Genomic DNA, 24,076 nt, shown 5'->3' on the forward strand with positions numbered 1-24,076 from the left:
CTCATGCACCCACTTCCTTTTTGTCATAACTCAGCTGGTTTATTCATTATCTAATGCTGTGTAATAATTATCCTGAAATGTGATAGCCTAAACCAACTAACATTTATGATCTGACATCTTCCCTGGGTCAGGTAACTGGCTCGGCCGGATGCATCTGACTCAGGCTCTTTCGCAGGTTATGAGTGTCAGCCAGGGTTAAAGTCATCCCATGGCTCAGCCAGAGAAACCATCTTCAGATTCACTAACATGGCTGTTGATAGCCTTCAGGTCTTCACTGGTTGCCGAACAAAGAATTCAGTTCCTTGCCACATGGACTTTTCCATATAACTACGTACAACATCACAGTTTGTTTCCCCAGAATGCAGGAGGAGAGACAGAGATCAATCAACTGATGTTGAGAGATGAGAGAGAGAGAGAGAGAGAGAGAGACTATAAACAGATAAAAGGAGCAGAATCTTTTTTCAACTCAGTGTCAGAAGTGACATTCCATAATTTTTGCCCTGTTCTATTAGTTAAAAGAGAGGCACTAGCTCACACTCCAGGGGAGGGTTATACAAGGCTATGGTTACCAGGAGGCAGGAATCATTGAGAGCCATTTTGGAGGCTTCCTACCACAGATGAATTCTGAGATTACAAATCTGAATGGGCATTCCATTTTAAATGTATGTCTCTCAAAAGAAGAGTGAGAGTTTACTAAGGAAATTACATAATGTATTCTATGCTTAAATATAAACGATTTAAAAGTTATCTGATGTTCATTTTAATCTTGCTGTCACCATCCTCAGTACAATCAGTGAAGTTAACTAAAATTTGATATGCCATATTGCATATGGTGATTCTCATGTGTAGAGAAAATTAATTATGTCTCAGAATCTGATGTGAGTAATAAAAGAATTTTGAGTCAAAATTATCTTAGATTCTAAAAATCTTCCAATATAAAATATAATTTTATTCTCTATCTGGAAGAGTGAGCAGTTATAGAGAAGATGAACATGAAATAGTAAGGGATGAAATAAATGTGTCCACTTAGCCAAAGGAATCAAGCAATATGGTTAATCAATAGGGCTACTAATGCCACAGATTAATCATCTTTTATCCTATCCCTAAAGCTTATGAGTTTCTCTTTGAGGTTTGATGTCCATAGCAGATATTAATTGGAGCCACCAAAAAACTAAGAAAGATTGAATTCATTTTAAAAAATCACATTTACTCTGTAGTTCTCCTCCACTCTACTGGGCTGGAGAGAAGTTATATATCATTCAACTGGGGCCAACCTCCCCCTTTCTAGAATTATAAAAACGCCCAGAGGTTTTAAATAGCCTAAAACATATAGGGGATCCCCTCTGGCCTGGATCCACACTGGTGACCCTTCATGTGTTCATTTCTCCAAGCTGTATCAGGCCTTGGAAAGTAACTGTATCTGTGAAAATCTAAATCTGAGTCAAGGCAGGAGGTCCCAGTAAACGGAGTTCAGTCTTCTAGGTAAAAGCACTCAGTGAGTTCCTTCTGAGACACTCACAGTTGAAAGAATGAGCCAGTTTTAGTCTCAAGGGACAATGGCAGCTTGGAACACTTATTCCTTATTTTCCAAGTCCAGAGATAATAACCATCTCCCTAACTGTCCCCCAGGCCCCACTCTCCATTAACACAATTCTACTCTTTTTCACATAAATACTTCTTTACTTTGGAACAAAGCAAATATCACCTTTTTCAAGTATTGCTTTATTCAAAAAAACATGGATTTCAGTTGGTAAGGACAGGAAGTTAAAATAACCATCAGTTTTTCTATGGCAATATAACCAAAATGCAAATTAACATGTTTATAAATTTTGCTATCACACATATGAGATAAAATACTCCATCCTGGCGTGCCTGAGTGGCTCAGTCGGTTAAGTGACCAACTCTTGATTTGGATCAAGTCATGATCTTCAGATTCGTGAATTTGAGTCCCGCCTCCAGCTCTGCACTGGCAGAATGGAGCCTGTTTGGGATTCTCTATCTCTCCCTCCCTCTCTCTGACCCTGCCCTGCTTGTTCTCTTTCTCTCTCTCCAAATAAATAAATAAACATTAAAAAAAAAAAGATACTCCATCCTGTCATAGTGGCTGGACACTTACCATCAAGTATGACATTTTTCAGTAAGTTATACAAGAGTCAGGCTAATCTGTACCTAAGATAATCACACCACCATTTACTGGGGTAAAAGGAAGCCTGGCTTGTCCCCAAATTTACGGTATATAACACCCTTCTCTAAACCTCTCCTAGTGTAAGTGATCCAAAAGCCTCCAAGTCTGGCTATCTCTCAAATACACTAAAGCGCCAAACCTTGGGAAAGAAAGAAATAGCAAAGAGAATTAGAGAGAAATGTAAGAGGGACTCTTACATTGTTGTTGGCACTTGCTCAAAATTGGAGGCATCCTTGGCATTTTGCTTTTACATAGTATAGTTAAAAATGAATCCATAAGTATGCCTTATGGAGTAATTGTGACAGAAATGTATGTTGCCATTGGTTAACCTTCCAAGCACTCTTTTATGGCCCAGCTAGAAAAATCAATTGTATTTGTTACCGTGGCACATCACAATAAAGTTTATCAAATAAGAAACTTGTTAATTCCAATCTGGCAGTTATTCATGCCTTCCTATGTTGCTAGGTGATACCTGTCAAAATATAATTATTTTTTAGCCCTTTTTTTTTTCTTTTATTTGTGCATTCTGCAAGGCTGGAGGGGCAGCAAACATACTCTGAGCATCATAGAAATGCCAGGGCCTAGTTCATAGTAGCTAGTCAGTAAATATTCGTTAAAAAATTATTAGAGGTGAATATGAAATATAAAGGCTGGGGGGAGGGGCACCTGGTTCACTCAGTTAGGCATCCCACTCTTGATTTCAGCTCAGGTCACAATCTCACAGCTTATGAGTTCCAGCCCTGTGTTGGACTCTGTGCTGACAGCTCAGAGCCTGGAGCCTGCTTTAGCTTCTGTGTCTCCCTCTCTCTCTGTCCCTCCTCCATTCCCTCTCTGTCTCTCTCTTTCAAAAATAAAAACATTTAAAAACGTTTTTAAAAATAAAGGCTGAGGGGAAACAATGTAACAAATCTGCTCTTTAAAGGCTTTTCTGTACTAAAACAAAGCCAGGTAAATGAAGTTGAAAATCAGGATATTTATTCCCTGCCCCTCCCATTTTTTATTGCATTTTGCAACAACTACGATTTTATCCTGTGCAAAGTCGTAAGTTTTGTGAGTTTTTGAATTAATACTGGCTGGATTCAGGGCCTTCCTCCTGCCATTTAGTAAATATTTGACTTTGGGCAAGTTACTTTTCCATATTAAGCCTCATTTTTCTTACTTCTAAAATGTGAACTATAGCAGTAACCCCATAGAACTGTCCTGAGAATGAGAAAGACAATTTTCTTAACAGCACTCAACATGGTGCCTACCACATGGTAAGCCGTTAATACATAACAGAATAGCAGCTATGATAATATTTTCATTTCACTTTATGGTCATGGACACAGGCTGTTCGTACTGCTTTTTTCTCTCCCAAGAAAACAATAAAGCTCCAATGAGAGATGGAAGTAGCAGCCAGTAGGGGAAAGGGACGCAAAAAAATTGCATGCAGTACAATAGTTCTGCTCTTGTATGTCTGAATGGTCTGAAAAGCCATTAGCCAATAGGCTACCCGTCTGGGATAAAGAGGCTCCCACCTAGTGGCCTGATTAGGGAATACATTGTAATGGTATCTATGCACCTTGACCAAAACCCGGGGTTTGTTATAGCAACGTGTCTCCTAGCCCAAATCTATAACATTGTCATTAGTATCATGGTAAAAATAAAAACAACTGTCAATCCCAGAGGACCATCTAGTTCCAGGCTCAATTCTGCAAGATGAGTTTACTATTTACAACTTTTATCGAGAAAACTGATGCTGAGCAGGTTATGTAATGTTCCCTAAATCATTCAGATAATCAGTAACAAAGAATGAACAATAGGCTTTTGTCTCCAAGGTCTATGCCCTCAATGATTCAGTCACTTAGCCTATAAATATCACAAGGAGGAAATAACATTCCCATGTACCTGACATAAAGTTTGTTTCTCTCATTTGTATATGTTTAAGCATCTCTGTGTTTTTGGTATCATATTTATCTGTGTAAAGTTAAAGTCTTTTGCTGAAAAGATTTTAGCTTAGTTAATTGGAGCATCCTCTAAGGTCAGATTTAATTTCTCATATGCCAAATCTTCCAGGGGCCTGGTTCTCTAACTGTATCAAATTTCTTCCCATTTTGTAAACTTATCATGCTTTGATTTTTTTTTTTTCCATCTTAGCACAGGTGGCTCCTTCTGCTAGAATCCCATATTTACCTTGCGGACATGTCTGCTTCCTTTCTTTTTTTAAGATTCATGACAAGAACCTCTTTAAAGCTTTCTAAGAATTCTTCACTCCAAGCGGTGAGGTACTCCTCTATGACTTCACCTCACCTCCTACAAATCTCAGCTCTGCTATTTCCCTGGTTTCATAACACTTTTTTTTTACATGTTGCTCTCCTGCTTTGCTCCACTAGACTTTAATCTTAAGAGAAAGTTTCATCTTTGCTAGAACTTCTTGTTGCTCTTTATAGGGCTTGATATGTGGCATATGCTCCAGTAACATTACTGAATAAATCATCATCTTTATTAATAAATATAATCTCTTATTTGCATTTTTCTTCTCCTCTTATAGATGGCTTCTCCAGAATTTAAGAAAGCTATCTATACCACTTTTTGACATTCTGTGCCTGTCCCTAACACAGGACATTTTCTGTGACGTTATCTAACACCTGGCCTGAATCATGTCTGAAGCCATAGGTTGCCTAACATAAATCAACATTTCACTTTTAAGATTCAGGAAAGTACAAACTGCTGTTAGAAGTAGCCACCTTGTACTAAGTACCTCCTCATTTCTTTTAATAACCAGTCACCAAGGGAAGTGAGTGATCATACTGACTTTAGTTTTTCGAAAGCTTCCTGATAGTATTGATCCAAGCACGAGCAGATGGCTTCTTACAAATAGACTCCAGGTGGAACGATATTAGCTTATTTTTAATCATTCCTCTTCTAAATATGTTGTGTTTTTTTCTTTCACAGAACAAAGAATTGAATCAATTCCAGACTGTCTGGAGCCAGTAGAACTTAGGGAACTGATGACTGCCAGGACATGGATTTTAATACATCTTTATATATACTAAATATATATATTTAATCACATATAATATGATTTGGTTGCAAATAATTTCGTAAAAATCAACCTAATATCATGAAGACAATATATTGCCATCCCTAACAATCCAGCCTGTCTCTAAAGAGGTGTTCTAAGAACAAGATTATTGTGACTGATACTGATAGGTGAAGAGTTATCCTCACCACATAGCCTCAAAGATTATTATTTTAAAAAAATTAATGTCTATTTATTTTTCAGAGAGGGAAGGACAGAGTACAAGTGGGGGGGCAGGGGGCAGAAAGAGAGGGAGACACAGAATCTGAAGCAGGCTCCAAGCTCCGAGCTGTTAGCACAGAGCCCGATATGGGGCTCAAACCCACAAACCACAAGATCATGACCTGAGCCAAAGTCAGATGCTTTAACTGACTGAGCCACCCAGGAATCCCTATTTTTTTTTTTGTTTATTTACTTATTTTGAGAGAGAGGGAGAGAGGGAAAGAGAACAAATCCCAAGCAGGCTCCACACTGCTAGCACAGAGCCCTATGGGGGCTCAAACTCATGAACTGCGAGTTCATGACCTGAGCCAAAATCAAGAGTCAGATGCTAAACCGACTGAGACATCCAGGTGCCCCTAGTCTGAAAGATTATTAAGCATATATTTGGTCAAGCACTTGATAACATTCACTCAGTTAGTTATTCCTTTCCTCCTTTCTTCATTCATTAAATAAATCTAGGAGATATTCTAATGACGGGGATAAAATGACACACAATATGCACACTGACTTTCAGTGTGATGGCATTGTACTGTGTGCATGGGTATAAACAACCACAGTGCAGTGTGAACAAATGCTTGGATAGTCCTCTGTAGGCAGAGCCATGCCAGTCCAGTTGAAGGCTTCATGGTAGAGGTGGTACCTGACAAAGAAGATGACTACAATGTGATTTCCTTCTAATTTCTAAGAGCCCAATGCTCCATAATTGCGGAATTTGTAAATGAGGTAAACACATCATAACATCAGAGAAAAGATGCCTTCCCTGGAAATACAGGGGTTAGAAAAGGAAGGTATCCTAGAGAAGGGGACTCTCCCATATGTTGTACAGGAGGATCAGGGATCAGTCAGGCAAGTGTGGTGTAGAAAAGCATTCTAAGCCAAACCATAACTCACACGGGAGAAAAACAGGGTGTCTGGAAAGCTGCCAGCCTTTAGACTTGGCTGGTGAACCCTAGACTGGTACTTCCTGCTATGTGCCACCCAACATTATCCCTGCTGCATTCCACAAGTTGATGCTTCTGATGAATGCTGCAGCCAGGGCCAAATATGGAAACAGCAGAGCTTTGAAAGTTAGCTCTGTTATTTATTATTTGATTGACTTTTGACAAATGACAATTTCCCTAAATTTCTCCATCTGCAAGGTGAGGATAAAGGTGGTCAGCATTCCTTCCATGTGTCCTTTCAAAGTGGTTACATTAATTTAAAAAATATAATTTATGTGAAAGAGCTATGCAAATTACCATTCAAATGTTAGTAACGTTTCTTGGATTCAAAAATAAAGCGAAGAATTAGAGCTAGTGGAAATGTCAAAGAAGAAAAGGCGGGAAGGAGTGAGGAGCAAAAAATAATGTGTAAATGGTATCTCAGGACACTATATATACTCTAATATTTACAAGACTGCTCTGCAGATATTTTCACCATTCTGAATCCTCGATGTCTCAGAGATTGATTGAGGCCCTGTATTACACTGTATCTTCAACTTACTGTAACAGAATGAGACTAAGAAAGGTAGCCTAAAATTCAGTTTTTTCTTTAAATTAATGCTATGTCTCCCTCTTCTAGTTGGTGTCAGGGATTTTTGCTGTCACACTAGCTTTGTCAGACAATAATAAAAACTAAGCTACTCATTGGGGCACCTGAGTGGCTCAGTCAGTTGAGCATATGACTCATGATTTTAGTTCAGGTCACGAGCTCATGGTTCATGGGTTTGAGCCCTGAGTGGGGCTCTTTGCTGATTGCACAGAGCCTGCTAGGGATTCTTTGTCTCCCTCTCTCTCTGTCCCTCCCCCACTCATGAATGTGTGTCTGTGTGTCTGTGTGTCTGTGTGTGTGTGCACGCACTCTCTCTCAAAATAAATAAACTTAATTAAAAAAAACATGTTATTCATGCATCATTTGGCCCTTGTTGAAAGTTCAGATGATGCATGAATGATGCATTCTTACTATCATATTCAATGATCTTCATTCTTCTTGATTCAAAAATGAAAAAAGCAGGAAAATGGTTTCTATTTTCTATTACTGCTTGTTTGAATAAAGGAAATGCTAAGGTTGGACAGTATCACAAACCATACTGGGGATAGTAGTTTACCAGAAATACCTTTTCCTTTCTATGAGAAAGTGAACTAAATGTAACTAAAAACAAATACATACATACATAGATATATACATACATACATAAAGAGGTAGGGAGGGAGGGAGAGAGAGAGAGAGAGAGAGATCTTCAAATATATTTAAGAGAAGGAATAAATAAATAAATAAATAGGGAAAGGTACGCAGGGAGAGGGACAGAGAGACAGATACTCCATATCTTCAAATATATTTAAGAGAGGGAAACAATCACAGGGAGTTGCAAGGAACTTAGGATTGTCCAAAAATGTATTTATTTCCCATGGAAATTTGGTCTATAAATAACTGGGCTGGCAGTACTATTTTAACATCAGGTACAGAGCTGCCGAAAGTGTGTTTAAGGGACTGGGAAACTAAATTCTCATTTGTAAAATTTGAGGCTGGTAACCTGATATGCTCAATCAAATTAATCAAAGATTCAGGAGAATGCTGTCTTCCAGTGAGGTCTGTTGAGGCTATGCTCCCAGGCTCGTCTTTGCTATAGCATCTCTTCTCCACTTGGATTCACGTAGGCGCAGGGCCCATGGGACGAGTGAGGTGATTTTAGTCAATGTTGTCGTTCTACCCCTCCTCCCTGCAAGACATTTAAAAGACATTGAAATGGTTTCACTGAGTATTTTATGCAATCTCCCACTGTAAATTATTCTCCCTGAAATTTTGTCTCTACAGAAAAATCTTGGAGCCAGAAGAGAATGTTACAAAGAGAAAATAGGTAAGCATTGCATTAAGCAACTTTTCCTTAAATGTAATTGAAAATCCGAAGATGAGTATTTAATGTTCAGATCTATGTTTCCTTTGGTTCTTTTTTTTTTTTTTGCAAATAAACGTATTCAATGCTATTTATTTGCATAATAATAGCCACTAAAATTTAATGATCAGCTATTATATGCTAAATAATATGCTGGCTTTTTTTTTTCAGTGTTTTTAAGTTTATTTATTTATTTTGAGAGAGCGGTTACACAAGCAGACGAGGGGCAGAGAGAAAGAGAGGAGGAGAGATAATCCCAAGCAGGCTCTGAGTTGTCAGCTCAGAGCCTGACATGGGGCTCGAACTCATGACCTGAGCTGAAATCAAGAGTCAGATGCCAACCACCCAGGTGCCCCTAGGTAATATGCTGGCTTTAAATGAAGTATCTCATGTAATTTTCTGAGGTCCTATAATGTAAGTACTATCAACCCTTTTATCCAAACAAAGAATATGAGACTTTGAAAGATTAAGTAATTTGAGCAAGTGCCACGCTGAGCAAGTGATGGAGGGTTTGTAACTCATATGGTCTGACTTCAAAACTAACTGGATTTCAAAGCCAGTGTTAACTCATGTGGTTTGCCACCTCCATCAACCTTGTTACTACCCTTTAATTCCTGGCTACTGGTTCAGTTCATCCTACTGGTTGAGTCATGAAAGGATTCTCAGGTGACACAGGGATACCTAGATTCAAGGGGTGCTGTGAGAGTACCAATCATTGTTCTGTCTCATAAGTCCATAGTATGTGTAGTTCTAGATTTCTTTGTAGGACTAATTCACAAGTTCACTTCATAAAATATTGTCTCCAAACCTGCTACCAAAGACTTCCATAGATGCCCAGAATTCTCCTTCCTTTCTACCAAAAACTGTTACAGGCTATATAAAACAAACACGCTTACCTTTCCTGTTCCATGACCCAGAATGGTTTTATTGCCTGAAATAAGTTCATGCAATGTTTTAGCTATGTTCCTGACATTTATAAGCTGTAGAGACCTCTAATGCAGTCACCAAAGAACTTTTTGTTAAAAAAAAAAAAACCTTGTGAATAAGTAAGAAAGATAAGAACTTGTATCTTTTATATATTTCTTTCCTAACCTGCCTTTGAAGTTGCTCACTTGGCCTAAGAAATCATAACTTTTAGTTTGAGTAATATCAGAATAGGAGATTCCATTTCTCAGAACGCCATAATCTCTGCCCATCTCTGTTAATAGCCACCACATAGGGAGTTCTTTCCAACTCCAGAAAATGTGATACTCTGCCTACATTATGAAACTTAAGCCTCAAGACAACTCCGTGAGTGAGATGATCTCCATTTCAGGGAAGAAGGACCTACAACAAAAGGGATTCTTGTTTCAGTTATGGTTAAATAGCTGAGATTGGTTTTTTAATCATTGCACTTTTACTGTTTTGTTGTTGCTGTTGTTCATTCATTTTTGAGAGAGAGAAAGAACTTGAGTGGGGCAGTTGCAGAGAGAGAGGGGGACAGAGGATCTGAAGTGGACTCTGTACTGACAGCAGAGAGCCCAATGTGGGGCTCGAACTCATGAATTCATGAGATCATGACCTGAACTGAAGTCAGGTGTTCAACCCACTGAGCCACTCAGACACCCCTGTCCTTTCACCGGTAACACATGTTCCCAACCACACTGTTATACTCTGTCTCTACTTCCGCCACTTGACTCTTCAGATATTTTTACTAGGAAAACATAAATGAAATGTATATTCATAATTCCTTTATAATACACTTTAGTGCTTCTTGAAAAAGTTCTTTATATATATATATATATATATATATATATATATATATATATATAACTTTCTAATATAATGATCAGAGATCTGGGCTCTTTAATATTCATTTGGATAAAATTGGTTGGAAATTACCTAGAGTTAAAATTATTGAATCTGGAGTTAAAAATAGTGTATCCTTTTCTCATTTCACTTTACATTCTGCATAGTTGATAACAGCTTCACATAAATTAAAGGGAACCCTGGAGTCCCACCCTCACTGCTGACAGAGGCAGAGGAATGCCCCCTGTTCCTTTGTGTTATCACGATTACCTTTGAAAATGTTGCCTGAAGTCATGTTGACAAAGCCCAGACATTGATAGTGGCTTTCTCCTTCCAGATGTGCAGACTGCAGAGGTCTACTGAGAATAGACTTTTTTGTTGCTGTTACACAAGAGGAAGGACATCTCACACTCCTTAAAGCTATTAACAAACACCTAAGCCCTAACATAAATGCCTTGTCAACATGACTCACTAATCTCACTTTTTAAAGGTTTATTTATTTTGAGAGAGAGAGAGAGAGAGATTAGGGGAGTGGCAGAGAGAGAGAGGAGACAGGGAGAATCCCAAGCAGCCTCTGCACTGCCACTGTGGAGCTCAATGTGGGGCTCGAACCCACAAACTGTGAGATCAAGACCTGAGCCAAAATCAAGAGTGGGATGCTTCCCCGACTGAGCCACCCAGACACCCAACTAATCTCACTTCTGAAAAATGCTTAAGAAACTGAATGCAAGCAATTCTGTGTATCTATGATGCCCAAAGCAAGCATGAGTTAATAGGTTGATCATTGAGAATTCTGCTTGTCTTTCTATTAGGACGATTTCAAAATTAAAGACCACGTTTCTCACAAAGAACGCTCTATTGTTTTTAAATATCCAGTGAAGAACTTTTCTCTCCTGGAGCTACTTTTATATATCTGATACTTCCTTAGGATTCCAGACACATATTTCCCACTCTGTGAAACACAGAGCTTCAATGCCCCCTACACATTAACATGTCTAAAGCTAAACATCAGACTTTGTCCCAAGCTAGAAACTTTTCCTATGTTATGTGTTGATCATTGGGAATCACTATTCTTCAGTAATATAAGTTGTAAGTACCTCTAAATATTCCTTTCTGTCTTCAATCATTTCTTCCATTCAGAATATACTTGATTTCTTAATATATGCTCCACACTCTTATTTGGTTATTTGGGGCTAACAGAGTGAAAAAATAAATAAAAATTAACAACAACAAAAAAATGCTTACCTCATTGAACACATTGTAGTTGAGGGAGTGAGACAATGAAGTTTAAAATATATAAAATATCAGCTGGTGATAAAAAGCTGTGGAGAAAAATGAAGCAGGGAAATGAAATACATGTGCTAGGGTGGGGTTTACAGACCTGGATGAGGCAGGATCTGGATGTCAAGGGCTCCCAGCGGTAGCTGCTATCAACTAAGCTAAAAGACAGTGAATTTGATCTGTTGGTTCCAAGGCAAATGGCGGTAGTGAGGCATGTAGATTGGGGAACATAGCGGGGCAGTGATTCGAGCAGCACACAGATATTCAGCTTCCTTTTCAGACTTGCCAAAGAGGACTTGTGAAACCAGTTATTTGGATCCCTACCTGATTTATCCAGAGCAAGTGGAGGCCAAGAGCTCACTCAGAACTTCAACAGCCAGAGTCATGGGGTCCAGTGAGGGCGGCAGGGCACAGCTGCTCATTTCAGGCTCACCAAACTCCTTTGATTCAATGTCTCTTACCACAACTATTTTATATCCCAAATTCCAGGTTCAATGAAGTGCCTCCTAGTTGTTTTTTCAGATTTCAAAGTAGAATGGGGGTAAAAACCACAAACCATCCTGTTGCACTGAAACCATTAACTCTTAGTATAACCCATTAGAAGGTGAGATCACAATGCAGGAACAGTGTGTTGTTCAACATTTTATCCTCTATACCTGTCTTAGAATAAAAGTGAGTAACTATTTGTTTGACTTACCCCATGGGATAGGCTAAACCATTGCCCTCAACACGTTCAGCACTTAGTCCTTGCCTGTGGAGACTAAACTCCTTAACCAGTCCTCCAAACATAAATCAACAGTGTTCCTGGCCTGACTTGACTCCTATTGTATTATTCCACATAAACCACATTCCAATCATATTGAACTGACTTCTGTTCCCTAAACACAATCAGATATGTTTTCAGCTCTGTATTTTGCTCAAGTTCTTCTGTGAGCTTGGCATATATCATCCCTCTCACTTCCAATATGTCATTTTTATTTACTACTGTAAACCAACTCCAGTTTTTTGTTGTTGTTGTTTTCTATAGAGTTTTCCTGAATATCTATTGCACTCACCTGTCATTAACCATTTCCTTCTGTGGGCACCTACGGACTGATGTGAGCGAACTTATTCTATCACACTGCGATTGAAAGTAGTTGTTTGCATAATTGTCACATTTAGAGAAACACTGTCTCTTATTTGTCAGCAAATCTTTTTTCTTCCCTGCTTCTCCTAGGTCTCAGGGGAATCAAGTCCACTGTAATATGAGAATGACTGGCAGAACTCCAGAAAAGAAAAAAGAGAGAAAGAACAGATTGAGGATTTGTTGGTGGAGGCTGCCTTATAACTAAACAGAATCTCTATTGAATTTTCTTCTTTCAACAGCCTGAAAGACTTGGAGAAAGGAAGGTACTCTTGGAGAAGATTTTTAATAAGGTTTGATCCCAGATCAGGCATGTAAAGAGAGTTCTTTTTTTCCTTCCTTTGTTACTTATATTACATAACAAAACAAAACAAAACAAAATGTCAGTGTCTAACAATAGAGCAGAGTCAAGGGCATGCATGGATTATGAAGAGAATTTGAACAAAAGTGTACATTCTGATAGGTAACAATATTAATTTTATTTTATGTGGAAAATATATGTACTGAGTATAAAAATAGTTACTTTTTGAATCTTCATTAATAGACATTACATTTTGTCATTAATATACATATAGTCTCAAATAAATGAATGAAGACTCTAATAAAATAGAGATAACAAAGGTAAGTAGCTCCAGAAAGTCTATTATTTTCATGAAAAGAGCATTATGCTAGTGTATGTATACAGGGAAATACATTTAAAGATAGAACAGTTATGTAATCTGACATGAGTACCCATGGCAATGTGTAAGGAAATTGGCCAATTTCTTGGATGAGGCCAGGACCTACAGTGATACCCCTAAAATACTCTAGTTAGGTCTGGCCCCGAAGTTAAACCAGTTAAATGTTTTATGAAATTCTGTTGTTATTAGCATTGTTCGTGATGTTTTCTAGGTATTCAAGAAGTTTTAACTACAACAATGCATTGCAAATATTTCACAAATCTCTGCCAGCAGACTCTGCACTTTTCAATTCCCTCTGCCATTTCTTCCACAGGGTCTGTTCTTCCTTTCTCCAACACTGCATTTCCTAATCCCAACCCTAGAGACTTCCTAACCATCAGAAAGAAAACCAGTCAGCACTTCTTGAATACTTACTACGTGCCAGGATCTGCTAAGTCATTCATAGATATAAGCTCATCATGTTTTCCTTTGGAAATGGCTTTGATGGACCAACTTAAAACAATTCTCCTTGTCTGCTCTTCAAGTTTCAAATTAAAATATTCTTTGTGATAACATTTCAACAATCTGTACAAAATTACCTCTAGGCTATTATATATCTCATATCAGCAATATAAACTCACAAGCTTAATGACCCTAGATATGTAACATAAATAAGTGAAAGAATACCATATTAAGGTAATGAGTGTTAGTGACAATGGTGAACTGGAGGGTGTGTGCTTCAGATACAGGCACTGAAATTCAAATTTATATTTTTGAACCACTGTATAGATTATAATGCAGACTAAGAGGTTCCTAATTTTTTAATGAGAGTTGATAGTTATTATTATCATAAGGCAAAGTGAGATTTTTAATTAAATATTTTGTTTTAGAATAGTTTTAGATTTACTGAAAAGTTTTGAGGATAATACAGAGTTCCTATGTAGCATCAGCCCAATATCTAACTCTTGTTAACATCTTATATGCATATGGCACATTTGTAAAAACTAATAATTAGATATTTTACTTATTACTAAAGTACATACTTTATTCATATTTTCTTGTCTTTTACTAGTGTCATTTTTCTGTTTTAAGATCCTGTAAGGTTATACATTTAGTTATTGTATCTGTTTAGAACCCTCTAGACTAAGATCTTTTCTCATATTTTCCTTGTTTTTTGATGACTCTACATTTTTGAAGAGTACAGATTAGGTATTTTGTAAAATGTCATTCATTTTGAGTTTTTTTTCTTTTTTTTCTTTTTTTTTTGTGGTTAGACTGGGGTTATGGGATTTTGTGTGGAAGAACACAGATAAAGAGTACCATTCTCATCACATCACATCAAGGGAGCATACTATCAATATGATTGATCATTGTTGACATTAACCTACATCTCCTACCTGAGAAAGTATTTGTTAGACTTCTACACTGTAAAGAAGCTTTTTCTCCCCTTTCCATATTGTACACTTTGGAAGAAAGTCACTCTTAGGGAGTTCACTCCTTAGGGAGACCATCTTAAGGGGCGATGAGTTACACTCCACCTCCTTGAGGGAGAAGTACCCACGTAAATCATTTGGAATTCTTCTGTATAGGATATGCGTCTATCTTCCCTCACTTACTCATTTATTCAATTGTTATTAACATTAATATAGACTCATGGATACTTATTTTATACTTTGGTTTATAACCCAATATGGTTTTATTTATTATCTTGCTCACATTGTTCCAGCTTTTGTCCCTGGAGTCTCTTCTAGCTGTGTTCTATGTCTCTTTGACATATATCCATCATTTTTGGTTTGATTTGGTTTGATTTGATTTTGGTTTGATTTCCTTACTTTTTGTACTAAAAATGCCCCAGGCTCATCTTGTATAGTCCATGCCCCAGACCTAGAATCAGCCATTTCTCCAAAGAGCTCAGGTTGCTTTTGTTGGAGAATGGTACTAGAAACGAAGATCTGGCCACTGGATGTGTTCACTTCATATACACGTACTATAATTTTGATATTCCACTATATGAATCTGTAGTATGCTAATTATGTGTAAATATTGATGTCTCTAACTCCAATCCAGTACCGCATGATTCATTCTAGTGTTCCTACTTGCTTATTTGTAACTCGCCACTCTTACAAGGAGAATCTTGGCTCCTACCACAGACCATACATTAACTTTTTTGTTCAATCCAAGTATCCATATATAGTGGTTTCAAAATTTTTAACATGTATCGCCATGGGAAATAATGTTACCAGTTCGAGTAAAGTGCAGCTGTATAGTTTCTTTTGCCTTTAGTTTTACAATTTTCACTAATTTTCAAAGTTACTTAGGTCAGTACATTTTACCCTTCTTGCTTCAGTGAGCTTATGTCATGAATTTTTAATAAGGATGGATTCTTTCCTCAAAGTCTGTGTTCCATCTTGAATCCCTGGATCTCCTCATTTATTTTTAAAATTTATGAATGTTAAGGTTCACTCTTTGTGGTGTCAGAATTGTGGGCTTTGACAAAAGGAGGGTCATGCCTCCACCACTGCAGTATCACAGACTAATTTCATTGCCCTAAAAGTTATCTGTGCTTTACCTATTCAACACTTCCCATTCTCAAGCCTTGGCAGGCACCAGTCTGTGCGTTTATCCTATCTGATGTATTTCAACAGTATTTAGACCATTAACATTTTGAGTAAGTATTAATACATTTGGATTAAAATCTACTATCTTTGTAAATTTTTTCTATTGATTACATTTTTTTCTTTGCCCACCCCCTTCTTTTTCTAGCTTCTGTAGTTTTAACTGAGCATCTTCATTTCCATTTAATTTCCGGCCTTGGCGCCTCATTTTTTACTTATTTGCATAACTTGTTTGTAATTGCCCTGTGGCTTACAGTGTATCTTTTCAAATAATCTAAAACCTCCTTCAGGTAACACTATACTGCTTCACATGTAGTACAGGTACCTTGTAACAGACAATTCACAATTCTTCCTTCCTGTCCCTTGTGACATTATTGTCATTCATTTTACTAATCCACATGATAGAATCACCCATTATGTTTTTTTATTATGCTTTAATCAGACAGTTGCCTTTTACACAACCCAGAAAAACAAAAATAATTGCCTTATTTCCATTTATTCTCTGATGTCTTTCTTTTTAGGTATATCTAAGTTTCTGACCTGTATTATTTTAATTATTGAAGATCTTTTTAACATTTCTTTTGGGGCAAGTCTGCTGGCAATGAATTCCCTCAGTTTTTGTTTGTGTGAGAAAGTACTTCTTTATTTTTGAAGGATAATTTCATTGGATGTAGAATTTTAGGTTAGTAGTTTTTCTTTTCAACACACTAAATATTTTATTTCATTCTCTTTTTACTTACATAGCTTCTATCAAGAGTCATTCTTATTGTCGTTCCTCTACAGGTGAGGTGTGTACCCCACCCCCAGCCCAACTGCTTTCAAGATGGTTTTTTGTCTTTATTTTCTTCAGTTTGGATATTATTTCCCTAGATGTTTGTTTGTTTGTTTGTTCTTTTGAGGCTAGAGAGTGGAGAGGGATTTATCCTGTTTGGTCTTCTCTGAGTTTCCTGGATCTTCTGCTGTGTTCTTTCTTTCTTCTCTTTTCATATTCCGATTATGTGTATTATTCCTTATGATATTATCTCATGATTTTTGGATGCTCAGATTTGTTTGTTGTTATTGCTTTTGTTATTTCTTTCTGAGTTTCAATTTGGTAGATTTCTATTGAGCTGTCTTCAAGGTCACTGGTTTTTTTCCTCAGATTCTTTGAAAATATTGATAAGCCTGCTGAATATATGCAATCCTATTACTGTTTTATTATTATTATTATTATTATTATTATTTCTAGCATTTTCTTTTGATTCTTATTTATTCCATATCTTTGCTGAGAGTAACCATCTGGTCTTGCATATTTTTTTTCCTATTAGATCATTTAATATATTGATCATAATTATTTTAAATTCACTCTTTCATAATTCCAATATTTGTTTCATATCTAAGTCTGATTGTGATCATTGGTTTGCTCATTAGACTGTGTCTTTTCTTACCACCTGCCATGCTTTGTGCATGTTTAAAGTTAGGAATGTTGTATTGTCACACAATAGGTTCTGAGGCCTTGGGGTGCCTGAGTAACTCAGTTAGTTAAGTTTGACTCGTGATTTCAGCTCAGGTCATGATCTCACAGTTTGTGAGATAGAACCCCATGTGGTAGGTACTCTGCACTGACAGCATGGAACCTGCTTGGGATTCTCTCTCTCTGCCTCTCTCCCCATCACTAAAATAAATAAGTAAACATTAAAAAATAGGTTTTGAGGCCTTTAGTGTTAATCTGACCAGCAATTTGGCTATGTTGAATGTTTTTGTATCTATAACTACTGTAGGCTCCATATCCCTCTTGGGTTTTTTTTTCCTCTTTCGGTTTTGGGCACACTTTTGTACTACTACTCACAGGTGATCTATACCTTGTAGCTCTTTCATTGGCATCTATTATTATTATTATTATTGAGTATTCTTGGTGTCATGGTACAGTGTAGATGAGAGGGAAATTCTACAATCTTCTGATTAAGTCCTAGTGTTTCAGTGGGCCAGTGTCTCAGTGGTATGACCTTCACAAGTGTTTTGGTCTCTCTTTCAACATCATGGTTATTACTGTTGCTTTGTTGTTGTTTTCTGTTTTCCCATGCCCTTTTCTGGTTGCAGCATTGATTATCCATTTTCTTGAAGCCATTTCCCCTGCATAGAGGCATCCCCTTTCTTTGGCCAGCCGCAAGGTAGTTGTACTTTATAAATTCCTGCCCCCAAAGACTAAGTCTTCATTAGAAAGAAGAGTCTGGGAGGGTTTCATGGTGGCACTTTTTTCTTCTTTTGCCAGGATGGGGAGGAATTCCTCAGATTTTCTCAGGGGAAGAGTGGTGGGCTGACTGGAGTGTAGCATGTGAAAAAGTGGGAATTCTTGAAGCAACAGACAGACAAATAAAGAAACTGATCCCATTCACAATTACACCAAGAAGCATAAAACACCTGGGAATAAATCTAACAAAGATGTATAAGATCTGTATGCTGAAAACTATAGAAAGCTTATGAAGGAAATTGAAGAAGATATAAAGAAATGGAAAAACATTCCATGCTCATGGGTTGGAAGAATAAATATTGTCAAAATGTCAATACTACCCAAAGCTATCTACACATTCAATGCAATCCCAATCAAAATTGCACCAGCATTCTTCTCGAAGCTAGAACAAGAAATCCTAAAATTCATATGGAACACAAAAGGCCCCGAATAGCCAAAGTAATTTTGAAGAAGAAGACCAAAGCACGAGGCATCACAATCCCAGACTTTAGCCTCTACTACAAAGCTGTAATCATCAAGACAGCATGGTATTGGCACAAAAACAGACACATAGACCAATGGAATAGAATAGAAACCCCAGAACTAGACCCACAAAAGTATAGCCAACTAATATTTGACAAAGCAAGAAAGAATATCCAATGGAAAAAAGACAGTCTCTTTAACAAATGGTGCTGGGAGAACTGGACAGCAACATGTAGAAGAATGAAACTAGACCACTTTCCTACACCATTCACAAAAATAAACTCAAAATGGATAAAGGACCTGAATGTGAGACAGGAAACCATCAAAACCCTAGAGGAGAAAGCAGGAAAAGACCTCTCTGACCTCAGCCGCAGCAATTTCTTACCTGACACATCCCCAAAGGCAAGGAAATTAAAAGCAAAAATGAACTATTGGGACCTCATGAAGATAAAAAGCTTCTGCACAGCAAACAACTAACAAAACTAAAAGGCAAACAACAGAATGGGAAAAGATATTTGCAAATGACAGATCGGACAAAGGGCTAGTATCCAAAATCTATAAAGAGCTCACCAAACTCCACACCCAAAAGACAAACAATCCAGTGAAGAAATGGGCAGAAAACATGAATAGACACTTCTCTAAAGAAGACATCCAGATGGCCAACAGGCATATGAAAAGACGCTCAACGTCACTCCTCATCAGGGAAATACAAATCAAAACCACACTCAGATATCACCTCACGCCAGTCAGAGTGGCCAAAATGAACAAATCAGGAGACTATACATGCTGAAGAGGATGTGCAGAAACGGGAACCCTCTTGCACTGTTGGTGGGAATGTAAACTGGTACAGCCACTCTGGAAAACAGTGTGGAGGTTCCTCAAAAAATTAAAAATAGACCTACCCTATGATCCAGCAGTAGCACTGCTAGGAATTTACCCAAGGGATACCGGAGTACTGATGCATAGGGGCACTTGTACCCCAATGTTTATAGCAGCAGTCTCAACAATAGCCAAATTATGGAAAAAGCCTAAATGTCCAACCACTGATGAATGGGTAAAGAAATTTTGGTTCATATACACAATAGAGTACTATGTGGCAATGAGAAAGAATGAAATATGGCCCTTTGTAGCAACATGGATGGAACTGGAGAATGTGATGCTAAGTGAAACAAACCATACAGAGAAAGACAGATACCATATGTTTTCACTCTTATGTGGATCCTGAGAAACTTAACAGAAACCCATGGGGGAAGGGAAGGAAAAAAAAAAGAGGTTAGAGTGGGAGAGAGCCAAAGCATAAGAGACTCTTAAAAACTGAGAACAAACTGAGGGTTGATGGGGGGTGCAAGGGAGGGGAGGGTAGGTGATGGGCATTGAAGAGGGCATCTTTTGGGATGAGCACTGGGTGTTATATGGAAACCAATTTGACAATAAATTTCATATATTAAAAAAAAGACAGACATCTGGAGCACATAAAAAATCACGTGCACCACGATGTATTTTGGGGGTAATTTTCCTTGATTATAAACAACATTTTGATATACTTGTCTCTAGAACATCGATGAGATAGAGTTCGAGTGAATAAATAGTTTCTGCATTCAAAAAAAAAAAAAAAAAAAAGAAAAAGTGGGAATTCTCTTATGACTGAGGGTCCCAAGAATTACATTGCCATGCTGGTCAGCACCACATTCAGCACTTGACCACTTAATTGTTTTTATCAGTTTATGGTGTCTAGCTGCTTTTGCTCCAAATAAGTAGATGTCAGTTATGTCTCTTTGCATGTACTTCTCTCTCCACATTTTGGGAGATGCAGTCTTCCCTATAACATCAGTTCACTGCTGAGTATGAGAAAAATGATTGCTTTTCAGTTTGTCCAGGGTTTTTTTTTTTTTTTTTATGTTTACTTATTTATTTTGAAAGAGAGAGAGAGAGATTGTAAGAGGTCAGCATAGAGCCCAATGGGGGGCTTGGGTCCCAATCTCAGGAACTGTGAGATCATAACATCAAGAGTCAGATGCTTAAACAACTGAGCCACTCAGGAACCCCCTGTCAAGGTTTTCCTGTTTTGTGAATAGGAGTGCTCACTACCTCTTTACATGTTGACTCTACAACTAGTAGCCCTAGGTTACACACTTTTGGTTGCAATATTTTTACCATCCGAACCCTAAGCAATTTTATTATATATATCCTTTTTCAAATAGCAAAGGACAGGGAGCACTAGAAAATCCCAACAATCTTATGACTATAAAGTACCAAATGCAGAGGGGCTAATTTCACTGTTTAACTGCCAAGGTTGAAGACTCAGAACTTAAAAATGTATACATACCTTACTGATGCAGTTGAGTCTCAAAAAGCTCAGTTGGATGGCAATTGGGATCTACATAGAAACAAACCAACAAACAACTCCTTTATTCTATCCACAATTAATCTTTAAAATACCACTTATTACTAAATGGAAAATTAATCATTTTATTTAGTCGCATTTGTAAACTAAGTCTGCTGAGTAGTTTAAATAGTGCCACTAGGTAAAAATAGCTCCACATCGTTAAGAATTACCAGAATTTCTCTGAGCCCCTGACATATTCCCGAGATGCCATCCAACTTCTTAAGGGAAGAGATATGACTTATGAAATCCCATGGCTTCTGTTTTGATTGATAGGGACAAGTACCTCAGTTTTTATTCTGATATTCTTTTATTGTATTCTGTCTCTTCTGGCTAATGGGAAGGAGCCTTGTTGACCTCCATGCTGAAGTCTGGGGTTGACACAACCTTGTCTTCCTCATGTGGTTTCATAAGATACTCCATCTTAAGGCCTCATCCTAGTTCCTGCTGGCTGTAGATCCTTGAACATTTTCGATATTCTCAATCCAAACTGTGGGCCCACTGGTCTCTGGGGAAGGGTGCTTCTTCCCACCACGGCAGGATCCATGGGATCTTTTGGCTCTCATCTCAGTTTTTACACCATTGGGAACTGAGAAAAGCTCAAATGGCCACATTTATTTATTTATTCATTTATTTTATGCTTATTCATTTTTGAGAAATAGAGAGAGAGCATGAGTGTGGGAGGGGAAGAGAGAGAGGGAGACACAGAATCTAAAGCAGGCTCCAGGCTCTGAGCTGTCAGCACAGAGCCCGACCGAGGGCTCAAACCCATGAACTGCGATATCATGACCTGAGCTGAAGTTGGCTGCATAACTGACAGAGCTGCTCAGTCACCCCACAAATGGCCACATTTGGATGGCTGCATCCAAAGTTGGTGTCGGAATTGCCAGAAAAATGATGTTTCTGGACTCCTAATCTCATGGGCAGTGGCCCAAATCCCTCAGCAAATGGTAGTGTCTTTATTTGCCCATAACATCTCCATCTTCCCTGAGCCTAAGCCAGTATAAAGAAAAACAGAAATGTATCTAATCCTCTAGGTCTCTTTCTTTTTCCTCTCCATCCTTCTTTTATTAATCCTTTTGGGCAAAAAGGATGATTCTTTGCTATATAATTCATCTTTCTTGATTTCAAATTTCTGGCTAAGACTAAAATCTGAAATCTTCATATGTGGCTTTTGGTATTGAAAATATGCAGAGATAAAAAAGAATTTAGAAAATCCTTTCTCAATCCTTTGCCATTGCCTGTAAAACTTGGAGGATTATTTTCTTGAGTTATAATTTTAAATACAAGTCCAAATTGAGTATATTTGTTGTTTGTTGTCATTGTATTTCTTATTTAAAAATTTGAAACTCTCCCCAATTAGATGGATATCTAGGTCTGAGGAGAACAAAGATTGTTTATTTAAAAGTTGAAAAACATATTTGTAACTTTCAAATAATCACCCCCATTAAATTAGCAATGCTCTGAGTTAGGTTTGGCCCTCATAGATGAAAAAACTGAGATTCATTAAGAGTAAGTGAATTGCCTGTGTTCACCTAAGGGACAGGGATCTGATGGCAATACTGGTAGCTAGGGCTTAACATAGAGCCTGTGTTATTTTCTCGATGCTGCTTCAGATTTTATCACCTGTGAAGTTCTCCTCATTTCTAAATTCAGAAGAGGAGGTTCCCATATGCTTTCATAGAAGGCATTCAACATTCATGCTATAAGATTTACTGATCTATACTATATGGTAAACACAGCACTAGACACTAGGAATCAACTGTAAGATAGGCAGATGTAATTTGTAAACCTAGAAAGTCTTCCAGGAGATATAAGAATGACAACACAAAATTAAATAACTATAAGTGGAGAAAGTACACTGTATTTTTTATATTTTGCTTTGCACTTCTTTTTTCAAACTTTTGTTTGTTTCCTTATTTTGTTTTGTTTCAGGTATTTTGGTCTTTGTCTTACTTATGTACAGGTCTTTCTCCCCCCCACCCCTTTGGTCTGTTCTCCCCTTGAGGCCTCTAGGGCCTAGAATAAAAATTTTTTGCTCAATAGACAGCCAATGGAGTTAAAATAATATTGAATTGAGAGCCAAAACAAAAGAAAATAAAAAACAGTTTGGAACCTCAGCTCAGTTGATTTGTTAGCTGAATGGCCTTAGGCAAGTTACTTGACCACTCTTGACCAATCTTTGTTTATCTATAAATTGAAGGTGATAATAATGACTTTGCATAATTGTTATGCTAATCAAATGAGTTAATACATGTGAATAACACTTTAAGTGTGCAAAGGGCTATAGATATATACCACAGTAAAGAATTACTTTGCAAATATTTAACATTCTAGGAAGTTCAATTATACATGGTAAGTATTGAAAAACAGACTGTATCTAAAAAAAAAAAAAACCTTTCTTATAAAATACTATTTAAGCATTTTTTTTTTTTTTACAAAATATTAGATTTCCCTGTAAAGGCTAGTCAACCTAGTTTGTATACAAATAAAGATTTTGGCAATCTAATTATGACTTCATATCCACAAAAGAGTTGCTTAAAGCAACAGAAATGCAGTAGTTTTGGGTTGTTTTCTAGAGATGTTATCTTTCAATGTATTAAATATCATCATAGAAAATATGACAGAAACATGCCTAGCATGTCAGCTCATAGATTATCAGGGAAGGCCTCCTTGAAGAAATGACTCCTCTAATCAGTTCCTGCCACAGATTTTCATATGACAAGATTTAAAAGGCAATTGCCTATAGTTGTTTTTTGTTTGTTTGTTTGTTTGTTTTGTAGCAATAGCAAGACCTAGCATTCTATGCTCTGATAGAATTAATGTTACTTAGTATTCCTGCTCTTTGTATAGCATATGCTTCTCTCTCTAAACCCTGGGACTTTGGAAAGCATTATTCTTGTGCAAATGAGTTTGATATCAACTAACATACTCTTACTCATAAACACCTAGAAAAACTTGAGTCAAGGAAGTTCAAGGGCAGAGACTGGAAAGGGGGAGCTGAGGAGGATAGACAGTTAACTTGCAGACTGATAACATGCAGTGACTGAAGTTATTGAAAGTCAGTTCAGAATTCAACACTCAACTCGCTTTTTGGATGCCATAAATTTGATCTAAGAAAAATTTATAGGATGGCTAGTTTCCCAGATATTGGAATTAAATGAATTGTTGAGGCTTATAGAAAGAAAACAATGT

The sequence above is a fragment of the Acinonyx jubatus genome, chromosome D1, assembly GCF_027475565.1.
Source record: "Acinonyx jubatus isolate Ajub_Pintada_27869175 chromosome D1, VMU_Ajub_asm_v1.0, whole genome shotgun sequence".
NCBI classification, from domain to species: Eukaryota; Metazoa; Chordata; class Mammalia; order Carnivora; family Felidae; genus Acinonyx; species Acinonyx jubatus.